Here is a 23,981-nt window from a genome sequence, read left to right as displayed (position 1 = left end):
CCACATCTCTGGCTGTATCCAAGATCCAACAGTCTTCAAAATAATATCCAACGAAACCCTGACTGAGACAATAATAATCCTGGACAGTAGTGCCACAGTGTGTCAATCAGCTTTCTTTTATAGATCCGTCAGGGGATAATGTCAGCCTCAATGGGAGAGAACTGTTAGACTGAAGGGTTGTCTATCTCCTAGGCTCTGTGGTAGTGTGTCCCCATTCTGCGTTGTGGTGTGGTGGTTGTGGTGTGTATGTCTCTGTGTGTGTGTGCAGAATGGGAGTCCCTCTATCCTCCCAACAGCCATGACTGGCTGCACTCCTGAAGGACCATATGGGCAGGGCAGAGTGGGGAGGGTTAGGGCACTCCTCCCCTGATTTAGGACCCAACCATACACACACCTACACTCTCTCTCTGTCTCACACACACACACACACACACACACACACACACACACACACACACACACACACACACACACACACACACACACACACACAGACACACACACACACGCACACACACAGACACACAGACACACAGACACACATACTGATGCCGACACTTATTTTTACAGCCAATTAATTGCTAATCAGTCCTTTGATTGTGATCCCTCTCCCATTACATCAGTGTTTTGCCTGACTGTCTCTTCAGCAGACAGGGTGACAGGTTTGTGCTGTGTGACAGGCTGTGTGAGGGCGGGACAGAGGGGGCAGGGGGGGACAGGGGAGTGGGTGAGGGAGGGAGAGAGGCCAACAGGGCTGGGCGTATGGCTAATGGGGAGATGGGAGCCATTGGGGGCCACTGTGCCCTCACGATGGGTAGCCGTGGGATAAATCAGCCTGGGCCATGCCCACTCTCATTGTGGGCCGCTGACAGGGGGTTAATTTGGGCTGGGGGGAGGTGAGGGGGGTTAATAAAAGGAGGTCTAAACTGTCCAGCTGACTGAAAGGCAGTCTGTCGGAAGTGTCTGTTTCCTCAATGGGATCTGGCATCAGTGGGGAAAAATAGCAGACGGAGTGACTGAATAGATCATTGGAGAGCACTTTGGATCACTAGACTGTGTAACAGTATGACCCCTATTCCCTTTGTCTTAGTTATTTCTATGGAAGTCTGACAGCATTAAGAAACATAGCATTTTGAATTAACACGATAAATACAGCACAGTATGACAAGGCTAAAAAACTGTTTTGACAAATTTGGCGACAAGAAAACAACATACTAGAGACATGTTGCAGAGGCGTTCCACATGAATGGAGTGGTCCTGCTCCCTACTGGTCCTGTAGTGTTGTAGTTAGAGCAACGCTGGGACAGTTTAAGAGCCCCATGCTGGGAACATCCTATTATCAGAAACGTCTCTCGCTGTGCTGTGTTACTGTTTACAGAAACAAGTGGTTCTGCTCTGCTCCGACTGACACAACTACAACACAAACAGAACCAAGAGGAGGCAACAAGACAAACAGAACCAGGGGGGGGGGGGGGGGGGGGGCAACAAGACAAACATAACCAAGGGGAGGCAACAAGACAAACATAACCAAGGGGAGGCAACAAGACAAACAGAACCAAGGGGAGGCAACAAGACAAACAGAACCATGCACATATAGACACAGACAAGGTTCTGAATCAGGCTCAACACAGAATGGAACACAGACAAGGTTCTGAATCAGGCTCAACACAGAATGGAACACAGACATCAAGGAAGACAGAATGAGTTTCTTTGTCTGTCTGATTAAGGTTTTGACACATACTATGACAGTGTTTCCCAACCCTGTGTCATGACGTTGCCCTCTTTGAGTACAGGGAGGACAGTTGACCCCCTCCTCCTTGCACCATCCCCCAACCTGCCTCCCCCCACCCACGCCCTGTGTGAAGGGGTCGTAAAATTCTAAAGGAGAATGTCCTGCCGCATGGCCCAGTTGAGACACAGAGGGGTTTCATAGAGAGACAAAGGAAATTCTTCCAACTCACAGAATTGGGGAACCGAACGACATTTATGTCCTGGAGAAGGTATAAAAGATCGGTGAAGAATCCAGCTACAAACTGGTCTGCTTGGTACAATTTTGTGATACTCAGAAGAGACAATATAGCCATATTACCATAATACTGTTTATAGTAGCCTCAGCTATGGGACTTGTATAAAATGTATTAATAAGGATAAAGCTATTTGGAATACGTTGAGATGCTATGTACTGATGTTAATGTGATAGAATGTATTTCTGTTCAAAGCTTAAATCAGTCATCGGCACACCCTCAGGGACACAGACGAGACCTGGCGTCATGACACAGCCTTCTCCTGTCATTCCGAATAAAACCCCCACCCTGATTTTCTTTCACGAGACCAGGCCTCCACTCCATGACGAGTTGGCCAGTAGGTTTGACCATCCAATTCCTCTACTGAAAGTTAACTACACCACGTGGTTAACTTTTAGACTATCGATACCGACAGAATAAGAACAAGTCTTTGATATTAATTATTAGTCTGCAGCTAAGTACTCGATATCATCGAACGTGAAGACCGACGAAATGTCCATTCTATAACGACATTAATGTATGTCGCTTTGAAAGATCCATTCTAACCGAGAGAGAGAGAACGCGGACAAAAACTCTCCAACAGGACAAAATCTCTCCAACAAGGATCCCGACGACACACTGAGCGTAAATATATATTGATTGCAATTGTTCCCGAATGAGTGAGCATTCATGTGCAAAGGATTAGCATATCAATTGTTAATATTAATGAACTCTGTGTGCCTCCTCAGCTGCCCTTTATGACCCTTTGTTTAACAAGACACCAGCCATGCCTGTTTAGCCCACTAGGGCACATTCCTCTACCAATTCTTTGTAACGATACCTACTGTTTGTATGCTTTCTGTGAATTACTTAGTTTAGTAAATAAATGATTTTAAGACAATTGATGTATGGATGACTCTTAGTAAAGACTGAGTTCGTGCAGATACAACAATTTACGATGTTTGGAATGAGACTGGACGCGAGGTAAAATACACAATTTAAACCAGAAGATAATCGGCCTATACTATAATATAATATATAATGTTATAATATAGGAAAGTTATATTAGGAAAATTATAACTTTGTAATCTGAATATTTCCCTTGGTGCCCCAATCTCCTAGTTAATTACAGTTAAACGATTAATCAGTTTAATCGCGTAATAATAATTACGGGGAGTTATCTTGATAAACATGTCTTCAGTTTAATGGTGCCCAAAGACACAACACCTGGTTCTCCAGTATCCCCAACAGTACACATTTTATTGCAACTCTGGACAATCACACTTGATTCAAATTGTCAACTACTCATCAAGCCCACAATGAGTTGAATGAGGTGTGTTTGCCAAGGGCTACAACGAAGCTGTGTACTGTTAGAGGTACTCGAGGACCAGGGTTGGGAAACACTGTATTATGACACCAGTTCCAGGATGAACCAGATCTCTGACATTGTTGTTGCGTTGCCATCAACACCTCTAAAGCAGATTAATTACACCCTGCCTCTTAAATCTTCATGTGGAAAATGACAGCTAATGTAACAGAAGACATGGCTGGCATTTATAACCTAATTAAAACAAAAACAAGATAACAAATAATTTGTTCATTCTGATTCTAAATAGCATTCATTATCTGTGACCTTAAAAAACAAAACAGTTTCAAATCAACATAAGGGGTTATATAATGATGTTATCCCCAGATATATGCAAGAGAAAACATAGTTTTCTGTGTTAATTACAGCACTGTACAGCAGCAGAGGATGATGCCCCAAAGATGATTATACTGCCCATGTTAATCCTGAATGGGCTTAGAGCACTGTAACTACTTGACTTGTTTAAAACAGGGTAGGTCTTCCCTTAGAGATTTTCATGATTCTCATATTTTCCATTTTCCTGTGCCTCTGGGCTTTCGATCTCTTCCTGCAATCTCTGTTGTGATTCTGTTGTCTTTGTTGGCCTCTTCTCTCAGTTGTTCATAGGCTGGTCCACAACCAGGCCTCTTCTCTCAGTTGTTCATAGGCTGGTCCACAACCAGGCCTCCTCTCTCAGCTGTTCATAGGCTGGTCCACAGCCAGGCCTCCTCTCTCAGTTGTTCATAGGCTGGTCCACAGCCAGGCCTCCTCTCTCAGCTGTTCATAGGCTGGTCCACAACCAGGCCTCCTCTCTCAGTTGTTCATAGGCTGGTCCACAACCAGGCCTCCTCTCTCAGTTGTTCATAGGCTGGTCCACAACCAGGCCTCTTCTCTCAGTTGTTCATAGGCTGGTCCACAACCAGGCCTCTTCTCTCAGTTGTTCATAGGCTGGTCCACAGCCAGGCCTCCTCTCTCAGTTGTTCATAGGCTGGTCCACAACCAGGCCTCTTCTCTCAGTTGTTCATAGGCTGGTCCACAGCCAGGCCTCCTCTCTCAGTTGTTCATAGGCTGGTCCACAACCAGGCCTCTTCTCTCAGTTGTTCATAGGCTGGTCCACAACCAGGCCTCTTCTCTCAGTTGTTCATAGGCTGGTCCACAGCCAGGCCTCCTCTCTCAGTTGTTCATAGGCTGGTCCACAGCCAGGCCTCCTCTCTCAGTTGTTCATAGGCTGGTCCACAACCAGGCCTCTTCTCTCAGTTGTTCATAGGCTGGTCCACAGCCAGGCCTCCTCTCTCAGCTGTTCATAGGCTGGTCCACAGCCAGGGCTCCAATTAAAGGCCACTTCAGAGTTAATTAACAGGTGGTGTACTCAGCTGCCCCGGGGCTCTTGGACAAAAACGCAGGAGCCCTTTGGAACCCCCCACCCCCCACCCCCCCACCTCCAACCCCTCCAATCACAGAGCTGCACCATATCTCATCTCCCCTGTTGGCTGATTACTAGAGCCCATGTGCTGATAACCAATTGCTCTCAAACAGATACAAAGTAATGCCTGCTGCTCCCCGGTCTACCCCGGCCCAGCCCTGGTCTCCCAGCCTCTCATCCCCAGCCCTAGTCTCCCAGCCTCTCATCCCCAGTCTCTCTTCCCCAGCCTCTCATCCCCAGCCCTAGTCTCCCAGCCTCTCATCCCCCAGCCCTAGTCTCCCAGCCTCTCAACCCCCCAGCCTCTCATCACCGAGCCCTAGTCTCCCAGCCTCTCATCCCCCAGTCTCTCATCCCCCCAGCCCTAGTCTCCCAGTCTCTCATCCCCCAGTCTCTCTTCCCCAGCCTCTCATCCCCAGCCCTAGTCTCCCAGCCTCTCATCCCCCAGCCCTAGTCTCCCAGCCTCTCAACCCCCCAGCCTCTCATCACCGAGCCCTAGTCTCCCAGCCTCTCATCCCCCAGTCTCTCTTCCCCAGACTCTCATCCCCCAGCCCTAGTCTCTCAGCCTCTCATCCCCCAGTCTCTCATCCCCCAGTCTCTCTTCCCCAGCCTCTCATCACCCAGCCCTAGTCTCCCAGCCTCTCATCCCTCTAGCCTCTCATCACCCAGCCCTAGCCTCCCAGCCTCTCATCCCCCAGTCACTCTTCCCCAGCCTCTCATCACCCAGCCCTAGTCTCCCAGCCTCTCTTCCTCAGCCTCTCATCACCCAGCCCTAGTATCCAAGCCTCTCATCCCCCCAGCCTCTCATCCCCAGTCTCTCATCACCCAGCCCTAGTCTCCCAGTCTCTCATCCTCCAGCCTCTCATCCCCCAGCACTCATCCTCCAGCCTCTCATCCCCTCAGCGCTCACCCCCAGCCTCTCAACCCCCAGCTTTTCACCCCCCACCCTCGCATCCCCCAGCTTCTCAACCCCCTGCATCAACCCCCAGCCTCTCATCCCCCAGCAATCATCCTCCAGCCTCACATCCCCTCAGCGCTCACCCCCAGCCTCTCAACCCCCAGCCTTTCACCCCCCAGTCTCTCATCCCCTAGCCTCTCAACCCCCTGCATCAACCCCCAGCCTCTCACCCCCCAGCCTCTCATCCTTCAGCCTCTCACCCCCAGCACTCATCCTCCAGCCTCTCATCCCCCAGCCTCTCATCCCCCAGCACTCACCCTCCAGCCTCTCATCCCCTCAGCGCTCACCCCCCAGCCTCTCACCCCCCAGCCTCTCAACCCCCAGTCTTTCACCCCCCAGCCTCTCATCCCCCAGCCTCTCATCCCCCAGCCTCTCAACTCCAGCCTCTCATCCCCCTGCATCAACCCCACCCTCTCACCCCCCAGTCTCTCACCCCCCAGCCTCTCAACCCCCAGTCTCTCATCCCCCAGCCTCTCATCCCCCAGCCTCTCATCCCCCAGCCTCTCACCCCCCAGCCTCTCATCCCCCAGCCTCTCACCCCCAGCCTCTCATCCCACAGCCTCTCATCCCCCAGCCTCTCACCCCCCACCCTCTCACCCCCAGCCTCTCAACCCTAAATCTCTCACCCCCAGCCTCTCAACCCCCTGCATCAACCCCCGGCCTCTCACCCCCAGTCTCTCACCCCCAGTCTCTCATCCCACAGCCTCTCATCCCACAGACTTTCACCCCCCACCCTCTCACCCCCAGCCTCTCAACCCTCAATCTCTCATCCCCCCAGCTGTCATCTCCACAGTCTAACACCAAAAGACCCATCTGTTTTCTGGGTCAGTTTCCACTCTGTCTGGACCTGGCCACGGGGAGCTGGCCAATGGGGTCTCTTTGTAGCTGATGGCCTTAACCCAGTGCCCAGGACTCATCAATCATACTGCTCTAAATGATGCCATGTTTCTCTGCAACTATGAACAACTAAATAGAGGTTTGCAAAACAGCAACAATCAACTGTAGAGCACATCACACACAGTGAAACATGGCAGCCCAGTCATCATCATGTCTTTGTTATTGCCCTTTTGCTTCTCATTGCTTCTCATTGCTTAGGCTGACAAACGAGGAGGAGCTTGTAGTTGATGTGAATGGAGGATCAGGTAGTTGATGTGAATGGAGGATCAGGTAGTTGATGTGAATGGAGGATCAGGTAGTTGATGTGAATGGAGGATGAGGTAGTTGATGTGAATGGAGGAGCTGGTAGTTGATGTGAATGGAGGATCAGGTAGTTGATGTGAATGGAGGATCAGGTAGTTGATGTGAATGGAGGATGAGGTAGTTGATGTGAATGGAGGAGCTGGTAGTTGATGTGAATGGAGGATCAGGTAGTTGATGTGAATGGAGGATCAGGTAGTTGATGTGAATGGAGGAGCTGGTAGTTGATGTGAATGGAGGATCAGGTAGTTGATGTGAATGGAGGATCAGGTAGTTGATGTGAATGGAGGATCAGGTAGTTGATGTGAATGGAGGAACTGGTAGTTGATGTGAATGGAGGAACTGGTAGTTGATGTGAATGGAGGATCAGGTAGTTGATGTGAATGGAGGATCAGGTAGTTGATGTGAATGGAGGAACTGGTAGTTGATGTGAATGGAGGATCAGGTAGTTGATGTGAATGGAGGATCAGGTAGTTGATGTGAATGGAGGAGCTGGTAGTTGATGTGAAAGGAGGAGCTGGTAGTTGATGTGAATGGAGGATCAGGTAGTTGATGTGAATGGAGGATCAGGTAGTTGATGTGAATGGAGGATCAGGTAGTTGATGTGAATGGAGGAGCTGGTAGTTGATGTGAATGGAGGAGCTGGTAGTTGATGTGAATGGAGGATCAGGTAGTTGATGTGAATGGAGGATGAGGTAGTTGATGTGAAAGGAGGATCAGGTAGTTGATGTGAATGGAGGATGAGGTAGTTGATGTGAATGGAGGAACTGGTAGTTGATGTGAATGGAGGATCAGGTAGTTGATGTGAATGGAGGATCAGGTAGTTGATGTGAATGGAGGATCAGGTAGTTGATGTGAATGGAGGATCAGGTAGTTGATGTGACTGGAGGATCAGACTCCTGTGTCATTTTTATCTTGTCGTGTATTAGCAGCAGTGGTTTGGCCCAGACAGTGGAGGTGATGGATGGTGTAGTGTGTATGCGGAGTCTGACTTCAGGCTCTGGGCTTGTTAACTGCAGTTTGATGAGTTCCTTCACATTGTCTGATAGGAAGGGATGAATCAGGCTCCCATTAGTAACAACACCGTCAACATTTGTTTCTGCTTAAAGTGTAGGTAGGTTGACAAGTATTTATTTATATACAGCAAAATAAAGAGAGGAAATATGTTGGATGGGAATATTTATAGCTGGCAACTGCTGACAGAAACCAAGCACAGTGTAATTTTCACTTCTATTTCTTTCTTCCTCTCTGCCTATTTGCTTTGAGCAGAGCCCAATCACAGCTGTCAACTGCATGTTTCTGAACATGATTTATTCTCATTATGCTGGGCCTCAGTTTAATCATGTCTGCCTTATTACTATAAAAACTGACGAAAAAATTGATAATGTGGAAAAATTGTCTGTTGCGGTGAAGACAGTCGCTGCTCGCTTCATCTCTCTCCACACCCCTCCTCTCCACACTGTCTCTCTCATTTCCATTTTGATTAGACTTTCTGTGTTTTACCCAGGGCCATGCATCGCTAATGGGCTTTTAATCAAGCCTGGAGATATTGAAGGAAACACACACACAAAGAGCACACACCCCTGGAGGAGAAAGAGAGGGGGGAGGGAGAAAGAGAGGGATGAGGGAGAGAAAGAGAGATGAGGGAGAGAGAGAAGGATGGAGGGAGAGAGAGATAGGAATGGAGAGAGAGATTGGGGAGGGAGGGAGGGAGAGAGAGAGAGAGAGAGGGATGGAGGGAGAGAGAGAGGGATGGAGGGAGAGAGAGGGGGAGAGAGAGGGGGATGGATTCAGAGAGAAAGGGTTGGAGGGAGAGAGAAAAAGGGATGTGGGAGAGAGAGATAGGAACAGAGGGCGAGAGAGAGAGGGGGGAGGAAGAGAGGGAGGGATGGAGGGAGAGAGGGAGGGATGGAGGGAGAGAGAGAGAGTGAGAGAAAGGCACGTAAGCAAAAAAGATTGGTTTACCTGTGTTGATACACAAATGTGCAAATGAAAGCTAGTTGCTCAAAAACAGCCATTAGACTATCTATGTTCTGTCTTACACTAATCACAAAGACACATACTGTACTCCAATGTACCAACACCAACACCATACCCACTCAGACCTTTCATGTACCAACCACAACACCATACCCACTCAGGCCTTTCATGTACCAACCCCAACACCATACCCACTCAGGCCTTTCATGTACCAACACCATACCCACTCAGACCTTTCATGTACCAACACCAACACCATACCCACTCAGGCCTTTCATGTACCAACACCATACCCACTCAGACCTTTCATGTACCAACACCAACACCATACCCACTCAGACCTTTCATGTACCAACCCCAACACCATACCCACTCAGGCCTTTCATGTACCAACACCATACCCACTCAGACCTTTCATGTACCAACACCAACACCATACCCACTCAGATCTTTCATGTACCAACACCAACACCATACCCACTCAGACCTTTCATGTACCAACCACAACACCATACCCACTCAGACCTTTCATGTACCAACACCAACACCATACCCACTCAGACCTTTCATGTACCAACCACAACACCATACCCACTCAGACCTTTCATGTACCAACCACAACACCATACCCACTCAGACCTTTCATGTACCAACTCCAACACCATACCCACTCAGACCTTTCATGTACCAACCCCAACACCATACCCACACAGACCTTTCATGTACCAACCACAACACCATACCCACACAGACCTTTCATGTACCAACCACAACACCATACCCACTCAGACCTTTCATGTACCAACCACAACACCATACCCACTCAGACCTTTCATGTACCAACCACAACACCATACCCACTCAGACCTTTCATGTACCAACCACAACACCATACCCACTCAGGCCTTTCATGTACCAACACCAACACCATACCCACTCAGACCTTTCATGTACCAACCACAACACATTACCCACTCCGGCCTTTCATGTACCAATCCCAACACCATACCCACTCAGACCTTTCATGTACCAACCCCAACACCATACCCACTCAGACCTTTCATGTACCAACCACAACACCATACCCACTCAGACCTTTCATGTACCAACCACAACACCATACCCACTCAGACCTTTCATGTACCAACCACAACACCATACCCACTCAGACCTTTCATGTACCAACTCCAACACCATACCCACTCAGACCTTTCATGTACCAACCACAACACCATACCCACTCAGACCTTTCATGTACCAACCACAACACCATACCCACTCAGACCGTTCATGTACCAACCCCAACACCATACCCACTCAGGCCTTTCATGTACCAACACCATACCCACTCAGGCCTTTCATGTACCAACACCAACACCATACCCACTCAGGCCTTTCATGTACCAACCCCAACACCATACCCACTCAGACCTTTCATGTACCAACCACAACACCATACCCACTCAGGCCTTTCATGTACCAACCACAACACCATACCCACTCAGACCTTTCATGTACCAACCACAACACCATACCCACTCAGACCTTTCATGTACCAACCACAACACCATACCCACTCAGACCTTTCATGTACCAACCACAACACCATACCCACTCAGACCTTTCATGTACCAACCACAACACCATACCCACTCAGACCTTTCATGTACCAACCACAACACCATACCCACTCAGACCTTTCATGTACCAACCACAACACCATACCCACTCAGACCTTTCAAAGCCCAGACTAGGAATTAAGAATTCCTCAGTAAAGGGGGTGTGTCATTTCACTATGTAAATAACTGAAAGGGTTCATCCCAGGGTCAAGGCCTAGCAGAGACAATGAGAGACAGAGACAATTATCACCCAGGGGTGGTTTAAGGGACTGAGACCACCGTAGCCTGTCTGTCCCCTGTGGATCCTACTGCCTGCGGAGGAGGGAGGAACTCCCACCAGTCCTAACCCTGTCAACTCAGAGCAGGATTATGCATATGAGAGCGTCTCTTGCCCACCTCAAAACCACACAGTGTGTACGCCATTGATAACCACAATGAGGCTTCTTCATGGGTCGCTAGGGAAGCCTTTTATGTCGCTGTTATCTATGGAAACGGTCGGTGAGAAAGAACGCACAAGAGGGATCAAATGGTTTGCTGAGAGGCAGCCACCGTGGAGTGGATAGCGACTGGTAAACAGTATGGCTTTTGCAAAAGATTGGGACATATTAGATTGGGATACGAAAGCACCATAGATATTTGTAATAATGTACAGTATTTGTCTGTAATCTCATAAATGCAGAATGTGTGTATATCCACAGCACACATACTATGTATGTATGTTGTCTATAGTGTATTTGCAGAGCGAGTTTCCAGGTGCTGAGTAAATAGAGAGCAGTGTAGTCTGGTCCAAGGCTGAAGGATGTGCTGTCTATGAGGACTCCCCCAGGAATCTCCTCCTCTTGTCCACTTTCTCTCTGTCCCTACAGAGATGCTCTCCCCACTGCTTTCCTCTCCATGGAAGACTGAACATTGTCACACCTCATTCTGAGACAAATGTTATTGAGCCAGCATCAAGACAGTTTTGGTGAGAAAGTGGATGGGAACTTTGATACTCTCTATTCTGACCTTTATCCCAAAGTCAGCAAAGTAATTTGAGATAAACACTGAGACACCAATATATTCTCTACACAAGATATTTTTTTGTATCGTGTGCCATAGAGCATTACAATAATTCTGTTTTCATGAGATAAAGATTTGAGTGATGTTAATGAGATAATTAGGCTGACAAGTAATTTGGCTCCAATGAGAGAACACTACCGGAGCGGAAAGGAAAACACAGCAGAAAAGTTCACATCTGAAGATAGCATTCATATTTTCTAAACTGCTCCTATCTTCCTACATCGACACTGCTTTATTTCCCCATGGCCAGGTTTGAAAACAGACACAAAATCACTTAGTAGATAATAATCAGACATTATCAATGTGATGGCACTTTTCATTTTTAGTCTGGATGAATGCGTATCATTTTCTTTCCATGCTCCTGTCCTGACTGTCATGGAGCAGGGTTGTGCTCCCTCTCATCTCATTCAGAAGTGACTTTGGTTACAGAGAATTGAATAAACATGTCAGACTCTGTTTTCAAGTTGGCAGAGGAGTTCACTCTTTTCCTCTCACATCATTTGTTGATAATTGTGGTTCTTTAAAAGCACAAATGTCAGGGAAGAACAATATGTCCTAAAATTTTGCTGACAGATTGGCCCGGTGTGCATCCAGTAACCACAGAAAGAATAATACAGGCGGGCTCAACTCCAGAACAAATAGCAGGTTAGCATTTTTATCATGAATCTTGTTCTGGAAGCAGTTCTTCAGAGTGGTCACTAGCTAGCACAGCCACAAAGTCATATTATCTGATTTTAAACATAACCCTAGCTTAACACTAACCTTAAACACACTGCTAACCCTAATGCGTAATTTGAACCTTGAATAAAGGCCAAAAAGCTCATTTTTGCTTTCATGAATCTTTTACAATATAGATGATTTTGACTTTGAAGCTTCGCTATCTGAGGGAAAATCGCTCAGTTCTGCCTGCAGGGCAAGACTCATGACAATAAACACCAACCTGCAAAACAATGAGAGCTGATTGGCTTGTGGAGTGGTACATGATGTTTAATGGTCACTAGGCTGCATTGCCGTGCATTACTTCTTTCACTCAAATACCATTGGCAGATATGTGTACCACAGTAGTACATAAAAACTGTTTTGTCTTCCGTGCTACAGTTTTGACAGTTCTTGGCAGTCCTACAGCAATAACCATCTGTGAGATGAAGAAGAGATTTATAATGTCTATATTTTGCCAATATCCAACCAACTGAACTGCAGTTATGTTCTTGAACCACTTGAGTTCAAGAGTATCTCTGTCTATGGAGAACTGAGACAAGCACTGTGACTAGTGTCTGAACTTGCTCTGACTGGGAAGCTGAGACAAGCACTGTGACTAGTGTCTGAACTTGCTTTGACTGGGAAGCTGAGACAAGCACTGTGACTAGTGTCTGAACTTGCTTTGACTGGGAAGCTGAGACAGGCACTGTGACTAGTGTCTGAACTTGCTTTGACTGGGAAGCTGAGACAAGCACTGTGACTAGTGTCTGAACTTGCTTTGACTGGGAAGCTGAGACAAGCACGTTCAGACCTGCCAAATGCCCCAGATGTCCATTCCTTTGACACCGCATGACATCACAGTTTAAACACGGGAGAGAGAGAGGGACAGAGAGAGAGGGAGAGAGAGAGATAAAGAGAGAGAGGGAGAGAGAGAGATAAAGAGAGAGAGACAGAGACACAGAGAGAGAGAGAGAGAGAGGAGAGAGAGAGGAGAGAAGAGAGAGAGAGAGAGAGAGAGAGAGAGAGAGAGAGAGAGAGAGCGGAGGATAGAGAGAGATGAGAGAGAGAGAGGAGACGAGAGGATGAGAGTGAGGAGAGAGAGAGAGAGACCAGACACACGGGACACAGACCACGGAGGAGAGAGAGCACAGACAAACGGAGGAGAGGAGAGACAGACACACGGAGAGAGAGAGACAGCACCCGAGAGGGAGAGAGACAGACACACGGAGAGAGGAGAGAAAGACACACGGACTAGAGAGAGAGACAGACACACGGAGTGAGAGAGAGACGGAAACACGGAGACAGGGACCACGGACACAGACACACGGAGAGAGAGAGACAGACACACGGAGAGAGAGAGACAGACACACGGAGAGAGAGAGAGACAGACACACGGAGAGAGAGAGACAGACACACGGAGAGAGAGAGACAGACACACGGAGAGAGAGAGACAGACACACGGAGAGAGAGAGACAGACACACGGAGAGAGAGAGACAGACACACGGAGAGAGAGAGAGAGAGAGAGAGAGAGAGTGGGGAAAGAGAGATAATTCCATGGAGGAACAGATGGGGTCCGTCAGGGACAAGGAGATTGGGGGGGCATGGTAAAAAGTGAAGAGCCTTAGAGAGCTTGTAATCCGGCCCGGCCGACCGGCGTTAGAGCTAGGGACCATGACGAACGGGCAGCTTGTCGCAGAGAGTAGACTCCACCAGAGCTGACAAATCATTGAACTTCTCTTACTTTCCCACTGTCACACAATGTATGGGATCAACACCACCTCATCTCAGCTCTGAAAAGATCCAGGAGTTTTCTTCAGGAGAACATAAGCGGTTGCCGCCGGGACTTCTTTTCTCCTAAATGTAATTTGACTAGACGTTGAACAATGGCAATGTTCACCAAGTATTCCCTTTGGCTGCCTCATTTTTCTTTATCTGAGAATTGCCAACCTCCTTACGGCCAACCAATAAGTAGATCCCATGTGAAAGGGAAAGTGAAGTCATGGTTTTTCCTGCTACTTTAAATGAGTTTAGGGGGCAGTGGAGCGTGTCATTCAGACCTCATTTCAGGACTGTGGCACCCGTTGTGACAATCTATGATAACCGCATTTAGCAGTTCTGCAGCATATGGTTTCTTAACTTTTTGACTGTCAAACTAAGGGACAAATGGACAGACATTGCAGACAAACACAGATGTTCATGCACGCACGGACTCACATATAACTTTCTGAAACAGTAAAAAAATCTACAATATAAATACAAAAGTATGTGGACACCCCTTCAAATCAGTGGATTTGGCTATTTCAGCCACACATGTTGCTGACAGGTGTATACATTTGTGCACACAGCCATGCAATCTCCATAGACAAATATTGGCAGTAGAATGGCCTTACTGAAGAGCTCAGTGACTTTCAATGTGGCACCGTCATAGGATGCCATCTTTCCAACAAGTCAGTTCATCAAATTTCTGCCCTGCTAGAGCTGCCCCAGTCAACTGGAAGTGCTGTTATTGTGAAGTGGAAATGTCTGGGAGCAACAACGGCTGATCCGCGAAGTGGTAGGCCACACACGTTCACAGAACGGGGCCGCTGAGTGCTAAAGCGCGTAGTGCGTAAAAATCGTCTGTCTTCGGTTGCAACACTCACTACCTAGTTCCAAACTGCCTCTGGAAGCAACTTCAGCACAATAACTGATCGTCGGGAGCTTCATGAAATGGGTTTCCATGACCGAGCAGCCACACAAGCCTAAGGTCACCATGTGCAGTGCCAAACACTGGCTGGAGTGGTGTAAAGCTCGTCGCCATTGAACTCTGGAGCAGTGGAAACGTGTTCTCTGGAGTGATGAATCACGCTTCACCGTCTGGCAGTCCGATGGCCGAATCTGAATTTTCCGGCTGCCAGGAGGACGCTACCTGCCCCAATGCATAGTGCCAACTGTAAAGTTTGGTGGAGGAGGAACAATGGTCTGGGGCTGTTTTTCATGGTATGGTCTAGGCCCCTTAGTTCCATTGAAGGGAAATGTTAACGCTACAGCATACATTGACATTCTAGACGATTCTGTGCTTCCAACTTTGTGGCAACAGTTTGGGAAGGCCCTTTTCTGTTTCAGCATGACAATGCCCCCGTGCACAAAGCGAGGTCCATACAGAAATGGTTTGTCGAGAATGGTGCTCGACCTCACTAATGCTCTTGTGGCTGTATGGAAGGAAGTCCCTACAGCAATGTTCCAACATCTAGTGGAAAGCCTCCTCAGAAGAGTGGATGCTGTTATAGCAGCAATGGCGAGACCAACTCCATATTAATGCCCATGATTTTTGAATGCAATGTTTGACGAGCAGGTGTCCACATACTTTTGGTCATGTAGTGTATGTCTATGTCCACAGAGGTGTTGTTTTTTGTAAATGGGCAGCAGGTAGCTTAGCACTTATGAACGTTGGGCCAGGAACCTAAAAGTTGCTGGTTTGAATCCTCGAGCCGACTAGGTGAAAAATCTGTCGGTGCGCCCTTGAGCAAGGTATTTAACCCTAGTCACTTCGAAAAAGAGTGCCTGCTAAATGACACATTTTAAGATGTATGTGTATCAAAGAATGCATAAAGGATAGGTGTACTACAGAGCCTCTCACCACCTCCTATGCCCTGGAGCTGCTGTTGTCATTGTGTTGTCAAGACCACAAAGGAGCTGGGGGAATTGGACAGCCTCTAATTAGGCAGTAAGAGAGAACAGCCTTCACTGATGTATCACCTGATCTGGCTTTGATGTGACGACGTCTCCCATTTCTGAGAGGCAGTGTTATGGTGTAAACAAATGAGGAATCTCCACATGTACCACATGTTGATAAGGAAGTGTTGGGTAAATAATGGTGCCGACGTGGAATTATCCATGAACTACACCTTGGCTCCTCTCAACCTTTGAATTAATACAAATTGGTCATTATTGTAGTTGAGAGGCAGACAAATGAATGTTAATTCCTGACTTGAGCTTAAAGGGAGAATCGTTGCTTTAACTTGAGCATGGCCTTTCAATAGACTGTAGCCAGAAAAAACAGTGGACGAGACTTCTGTATGTGTGTGGTTATACTGTATATACAGTACCAGTCAAGTTTGGACACACCTACTCATTCCAGGGTTTTTCTTAATTTTTACTATTTTCTACATTGTAGAATAATAGTGAAGACTTCAAAACCATTAAAAAACACATATGGAATCATGTAGTAACCCAAAAAGTGTTAAACAAATGAAAATATATTTTCTATTTGAGATTCTTCAACTTAGCCACCCTTTGCCTTGATGACAGCTTCGCACACTCTAGGCATTCTCTCAACCAGGTTCATGAGGTAGTCATCTGGAATGCATTTCAATTAACAGGTCTGCCTGTTAAAATAATTAATTTCCTTCTTAATGCGTTTGAGCCAATCAGTTGTGTTTTGACAAGGTAGGGGTGGTATACAGAAGATAGCCCTATTTGTTATAAGCCCAAGTCCATATTATGGCAAGAACAGCTCAAATAAGCAAAGAGAAATGACAGTCAATCATTACTTTATGATATGAAGGTCAGTCAAATTGACTGACCCTTGAATGAGTAGGTGTGTCCAAACTTTTGACTGGTACTGTGTATATATATATATATATATATATATATATATATATATATATATATATATATATATATATATATATTAACATTTACTTTTAGTCACAGTGAGTGTCAGACAATCTCAAATGACTGTGCTGTTAGTGAGATCCAACTCTAAACCACAAATGTGCTTTCTCATTTCCAATTCTCTCTCGAAATGTGTTGGTCTATAAACATTTATTTTCTTTGGTTGTCCATTGGTCTTGACTTGACTAATATGCCACAATACCACAATGTCAAAACTTAGACATTGCATTGACCATATAAAACATTTATAAAATGCAATGTCAAATATAACGAAACATCTATGTTCAGATTTGCAATGTCTAGAAAACGTTATGTTTCAATAGTCACGCAATCGTTAACCAACGTTAAACGTCTGATGGTGTTGTGTAACAGTTTTAATGGTATTACCCAGGGTTCTCTTATATGACTCTTATAGTGCTTACACAGGCCGTGGTTACTTCTATGTACATTCCTGTGAACCAAAACTGAATTACTAATATTCAAATATGGCCAATAAACATGTACTTGCTATGAACCTCTCCTTCATCACTCCCAGTTTGAAAAACCACAGAAAAGTTGTTTTGCTTGTAGCGATTTTATCATGACTTCAACGTAATTACTTTGTTCATTTTTCAATGACTGCTAATTTTTCAATGACTGCTTATGTCACAGCTCAGTCACCATCTGATCTGGAGTCAGGCAAGCTGAACAAACAGCACAGCAGACACGATCACCCCTCTCCAGACTTCTCCCTCTCTCTCCCTTACTTTCTCTCGCTCCCACAGATCTGTGGTTGTCAGGGGAGAACGTCTATGCAAATCTGAGGAACACAGACCGAATATTCACAGTCAGATGAAGTCCTCTGATAAACCAACTCACGTCCTCAATCTGTACAACAGTGATTAGAAGAGATGGAAATGAGCCCGAGTGAAGACGGAGGGAACACGGCAGGCGTCTGGCCAACTTCTCTAATGATCCTCTTCTCTGTGTAGGAGTGGATCAATACCGTAGCTTAGTTACCAGAGGCTGTGCCAACACCTTGATGATGTCTGCTACAGCGTGTCCACAGATAGATGGTGTAACCACAAAGGAGCCATAAAGAGACAGGCTAAATCATCAGTCTTACACAACTAGCCATGTTCTCTCTCTGGACTAACTTTAGGCAGGGAACATTGGTTCACAGTTAAGTAAGAGTTATCATTTTGTCAGTGGAATTGCTTTCATTTCCCCAGAGTGACGATGAAAGGAGATCACTGGGCTTCAAATGACTGTGTGGATAATTTGTGGTATCATCATGTTTGGCTAAAACAAGTTAGTTGGGGATCAAGATGACACTATCTCACTTGAAAGGAATATGAATATTCTTGGCCAGCAAGGAGGATTCCCCTTCAGAGTTTCTTCCTATGAGCTTGTCCTTGGCACTGTCTCCTTGGCTTACTATTTAGGGTTTTAAAGCTTAGATTTCATAAAGCACTGGGTGACTAACACATTGGTATAAAAACAAAACGCTGTACAAATCACATTTGAGGGATTGAGTGATTTTGACAATACTGAAGGGTTGTGAAAAAAGAAACCTATTTCACCTAAGGGAAGGAGTGAGTGGGAGTTGAACTTGGAAAGGGATCCTGAAAGATTTACAATGTCAAAATTCAGTGTCCTCCACTTTGACAGACAAACCATATCTTTTCTTGTCTGCATCGAATGTGTAGATTCAGTGGTAAGACATTTACGGATAGCAGACGATAACTCTGTGACTATGTAGCGATACTGTCATGACTTCCACCGTGGTTCCTCTCCCTGTTCGGGTGGCGCTCGGCGCTCGGCGTCGCTGGCCTACTAGTCATCACCGATCCCTTTTTCCTTTTCCGTTTGTTTTGTCTGTGGTTCTTTCACACCTGTTTTTCATTTGCCTTAATTTCTGTTTGTATAATTACCCCTGTTTGCCTGCCTAGGTTTGTGTCGGATTGTTCGTTGTGATGTTGTTCGCTAAGGTTGTGCCTTATTGGTTCTCACGTATAATACAAAGTGTGTAGAAGTTTAGGAGCGTTGTTTTTTGTTTCCCTCCTTCCGTGCGTAACTGGTTTTCTCTGTTGTTAAGAGCGTTTGTTTTGGTATTGTACCTGACCTGTATGTTTATGGGACTTGCCTATTAAATACGCATCTCGGACATCTCTGCTCTCCTGCGCTTGACTCCTTCACCTACCTCTACACAATCTCATCACAGATACATCTCCTTTCCACCCACCTACACGGAATAAAGGAACGTTCCATGTTAGGACTACAGCACCATCCTCACTCAACAAATCAAGACTTGTTTTTACCTGATAGCCTGCCAGAGGGCCCTCAGACTAATGTCAGGAAAATTATAGGCCATAAGACAATTCTGAAAGTTTCATAAGGTTCTCCCTTGTAACTCATTTAAACACACAATATTTTCAGAGCGGGATTTACTATCCTATCCTAGTGTCTTTAAGAGAGATATCTTTCATTCAGACAACTATCAAGCGGTTAGCTACACTCTTCTGACAGCATCATTACTCAATGATATAAGTAACAACTACTGAACCCAAAACGATACACTTTGAAATTCATAGACTCTGTATTTCCCCATATGCCATGGTTCCTGGATGCTTTGGGACAAGTATGACATAAAACCACAGGATAAAAGGCTTGTTCTGGCATGCAGCTCATATAACTCATATGGAAATCATATCTGGTGTTCATCTGGGGATGATCACATGAATAGAGCTACACTAGAGTCTTAGTGAACCTTAAATAGCGGTTTCATTTTCCCTGACAATATTACCATTATTCCACAGGCATCTGTCCAGCACTTGTGCAACCCGATGAGTTGAACATTATTACTTGGCAAAGCTAATCTCAATTTTCACTCTCAATGAATCAAGCATCGAATAGACACAGAGGCAGTGGAGATTACAGAGAGGAATATTTTGATTAAATTGAATTATAAGACACTTTTGACATTCATCTTCAGGTTGATCCAGCTCTATGTGAAATCAGTGTCTGATATTAAACCTGACATAGTTGGCCCAGATATAAGCAGGATGTCCTGTGGACCAACACCTAAGGCTTGCTTCCTTCTCTAGTCCTGATACCAATAAACAACGATGGCTGAACCCCAGTCTATATATCATCAGCACAAATTGTAATATTTCAGTCAAAACCTCTGAAGGAGATGGTAAAGCATATAGTTTGTGTTTACCAGAGAACAGTGGTGTCACCTGACACATGATGTGAGCAGTGGGCCGGGGGCAGATCAGAGGGCCGGGGGCAGATCAGAGGGCCGGGGGCAGATCAGAGGGCCGAGGGCAGATCAGAGGGCCGGGGGCAGATCAGAGGGCCGGGGGCAGAGGACCGGGGGCAGATCAGAGGGCCGGGGGCAGAGGGCCGGGGGCAGATCAGAGGGCCGGGGGCAGATCAGAGGGCCGAGGGCAGATCAGAGGGCCGGGGGCAGAGGACCGGGGGCAGATCATAAATTCAACCAAGGCATGAAATGCAACAAAAGACAAAGTGCGCCCAGCCCGTCCCGTCCCCCGTCCCATCCCACCTCGTCAAGGCCTCACAGAGCCCTCACCCCACACAATCACCCAAATGTATTAGTGGCAGGTGACTGGCTGGATGGAGGCAGAGTACTGATTGACATGCCAAGAAGTGCTGCATTACCATCTGTTAGGCGTCAACAAATCGAGACAAAACGCACAAAAATCAAGTGCATTTTTTAGAAGGGAAACGAATCACCACACCGTCCTTGAAGGTAGAGAGCGTAAAAAGGGGTCACACACCATACCGTCGCTAATGCAACCCTTCATACTTTCTTACAGTAAATCAGTATAGCATACGAGACATCAACAACATTTTGTTACATTTATGTGTTTAAAGAGAAGGGCTTTAGGAGAGGAAAATGCATGCCACGGTGTTATACATCTGGTGGTAATATGTCCAGTACTGCGTTCATATGCTGTGGGACTTTCAGTCCTGTTTCCACTTTTACCCTACAGCAGTAGTATATTATCCACGCCATGCAGGACTGGTAGCAGCACTAGGGATGTGGCCATGGGACTAGAGAACCCACAGCCAGCAGGAAAATAACATTGAACTAGACAAACACGCTTAGCTTGACCTTATAAAAATGCAATGTTAAAATGGTGGGAAACCGTTGAAGAATACAGTATATGTACGAAGCATTACATCAGATCCCAGAGGTGACGTCACCACATGGGGCTTCTCAGCTGTAGCTGCAGCTAACGGATGTATGAGTAACATACAACTGATGGAGAGAACTTACAGAAAGAAGAACAAATGTGATTGGATGATGCATCTTCACGTAGTCTAACAATGGCTGTGCTAGTAGTGTTGCTGATTTAGTCAAATAAATATATGAAATAATATAACTTTTGGTTTGGTCCTTTGTGTTTCAACTTCCTGTGCCACTCTTTTGATGGCAATCTGAATAATCATAAATCTGTTTTCATTCACACTCATTATTTCATTAGCCACACAACTGCAGGGAAGATTGGCCAAAACAAAAGCCTCATTCAATTTAGCCTCTTTTCAAAATGAAGACACAAAGGGAGAGTGGGGCACAATAACAGAAGCCTTGACTCTTTCCAGATTTCCAAATAGTCAATTAATTAAAGAGGGTGATCTGTGTTTGAGTCTGCAGCTCCACTGCCAGTCTTCATCAACTATGATTAGCCTCAGCTCAGCACCACTGTTGGAGCTGGCACTGGTTCCACTACACTCTCTGGCACCTCTGACTTCTGTTGTCCCCTGCAGCATGCTTTAGCACCATGCAGCTCTCGCCAGCATACTCCAGCACCATCCAGCACCCTGCAGTATCCTGCATTGCCCTCCAGCACACTGCAGAACCCTCCAACACCATGTAGATCCCTCCAGCACCCTCCAGCACTCTGCAGCACCGTTCAGCACCATTCTGCACCCCACTGTTCAGCATCGTTCAGCACCTTCTGCCCCCCCCTTCCAGTACCCTCCAGCACCCTTCAGCACCTTCCAGCACCCTGGGAACACCCTGCATCACCCTATAGCACCTTGGAGCACCCTCCAGCACTGTACAGCACCCTGCATCACCCTCCAGCACCCTGGAGCACCCTCCAGCACTGTACAGAACCCTGCAGCACCCTCTAGCACCCTGGAGCACCCTCCAGCACTGTACAGCACCCTGCAGCACCCTCTAGCACCCTGGAGCACCCTCCAGCACTGTACAGCACCCTGCAGCACCCTCTAGCACCCTGGAGCACCCTCCAGCACTGTACAGCACCCTGCAGCACCCTCCAGCACCCTGGAGCACCCTCCAGCACTGTACAGCACCCTGCAGCACCCTCTAGCACCCTGGAGCACCCTCCAGCACTGTACAGCACCCTGCAGCACCCTCTAGCACCCTGGAGCACCCTCCAGCACTGTACAGCACCCTGCAGCACCCTCCAGCACTGTACAGCACCCTGCAGCACCCTCCAGCACTGTACAGCACCCTGCAGCACTGTACAGCACCCTGGAGCACCCTGCAGCACTGTACAGCACCCTCCAGCACCCTCCAGCACTGTACAGCACCCTGCAGCACTGTACAGCACCCTGCAGCACTGTACAGCACCCTGCAGCACTGTACAGCACCCTGGAGCACCCTCCAGCACTGTACAGCACCCTGGAGCACCCTCCAGCACTGTACAGCACCCTGGAGCACCCTCCAGCACTGTACAGCACCCTGGAGCACCCTCCAGCACTGTACAGCACCCTGCAGCACCCTGCAGCACTTTACAGCACCCTGCAGCACCCTCCAGCACTGTACAGCACCCTGCAGCACTGTACAGCACCCTCCAGCACTGTACAGCACCCTGCAGCACCCTCCAGCACTGTACAGCACCCTGCAGCACCCTCCAGCACCCTGGAGCACCCTCCAGCACCCTCCAGCACCCTGCAGCACCCTGCAGCACTGTACAGCACCCTCTAGCACTGTACAGCACCCTCCAGCACTGTACAGCACCCTGCAGCACTGTACAGCACCCTGCAGCACCCTCCAGCACTGTACAGCACCCTGCAGCACCCTCCAGCACCCTGGAGCACCCTCCAGCACCCTCCAGCACCCTGCAGCACCCTGCAGCACCCTGCAGCCAGCTCCATATTTTCTACAGATTCCAGTGTCAGAGCTGGTTTTGTGTGTCTAGACTGAGACCGCACAGTGTAGGAAATTCCAAGTACTTATGAACCATATATTTAATGTTATATAGAGTTGCTTCCATGGTGTTCTCTATGGCTTTTCCAGAAATATCTTTGTGAAAACTTCAAAAACCACAAAAGAGAGGAATCTTAAAAATGTACACATGATAAAAGGCCTTACACTACACCCTTTAGGAGAGGAGTGATAGTTATGGTTAGATCGGAGAACTGTTTAGCAATAGGGTTGTAGCCTACGCTCCATACGGAATTCTTCATCCCTTATTCCCCTTTTGTAATGTTAGCACACATTGACTTCAAGTTGAAACAAAATCTCCACAATCTCCACTGTATATATGTTGTTTTGAAACAGCTGGGTTTAATATCTCCCCTCACACACGTGGCATAGGGCCGTAAACCCCAAACAGCCGACTCAGAGTTAACATGCTATGTTGTGAGGAGTGTGAAGAGTGTGGTTAGCGTGACGGTGCTGATGGTCGAAGCAGCAGGGGGGATTGTTGGGAGGAAATGGTGTGTGTAAACGTTGTGTCAGGGATGACGATGCACAGATCTCCCAGGTTCACTACATCACCAGGCAAACCCACGCCACGGTGGTATAATTAAGCAATAAGGCCTGAGGAGGTGTGGTATATGGCCAATATAACACGGCTAAGGGCTGCTCTTATGCACGACTCAACACGGAGTGCCTGGATACAGCCCTTAGCCGTTGTATATTGGTAATATACCACAAACCCCCAAGGTGCCTTATTGCTATTATAAACTGGTTACCAACGTAATTAGAGCAGTAAAAATACATGTTTTGTTATACCTGTGGTATAGGGTCTGATATACCATGGCTGTCAGACAATCAGCATT

At 47.0% G+C, this 23,981-nt stretch overlaps 1 protein-coding gene across 1 annotated transcript in view; it reads right to left on the bottom strand.

Moving 5' to 3' along the window:
- The window catches only part of LOC115206848 (roundabout homolog 1-like), a 454,555-nt gene that overhangs the window by 303,332 nt on the left and 127,242 nt on the right, over positions 1-23,981 (bottom strand).

Source organism: Salmo trutta, chromosome 13, assembly GCF_901001165.1.
Source record: "Salmo trutta chromosome 13, fSalTru1.1, whole genome shotgun sequence".
Lineage (NCBI taxonomy): Eukaryota > Metazoa > Chordata > Actinopteri > Salmoniformes > Salmonidae > Salmo > Salmo trutta.
This window is presented reverse-complemented; position numbering and strand designations above follow the sequence as displayed.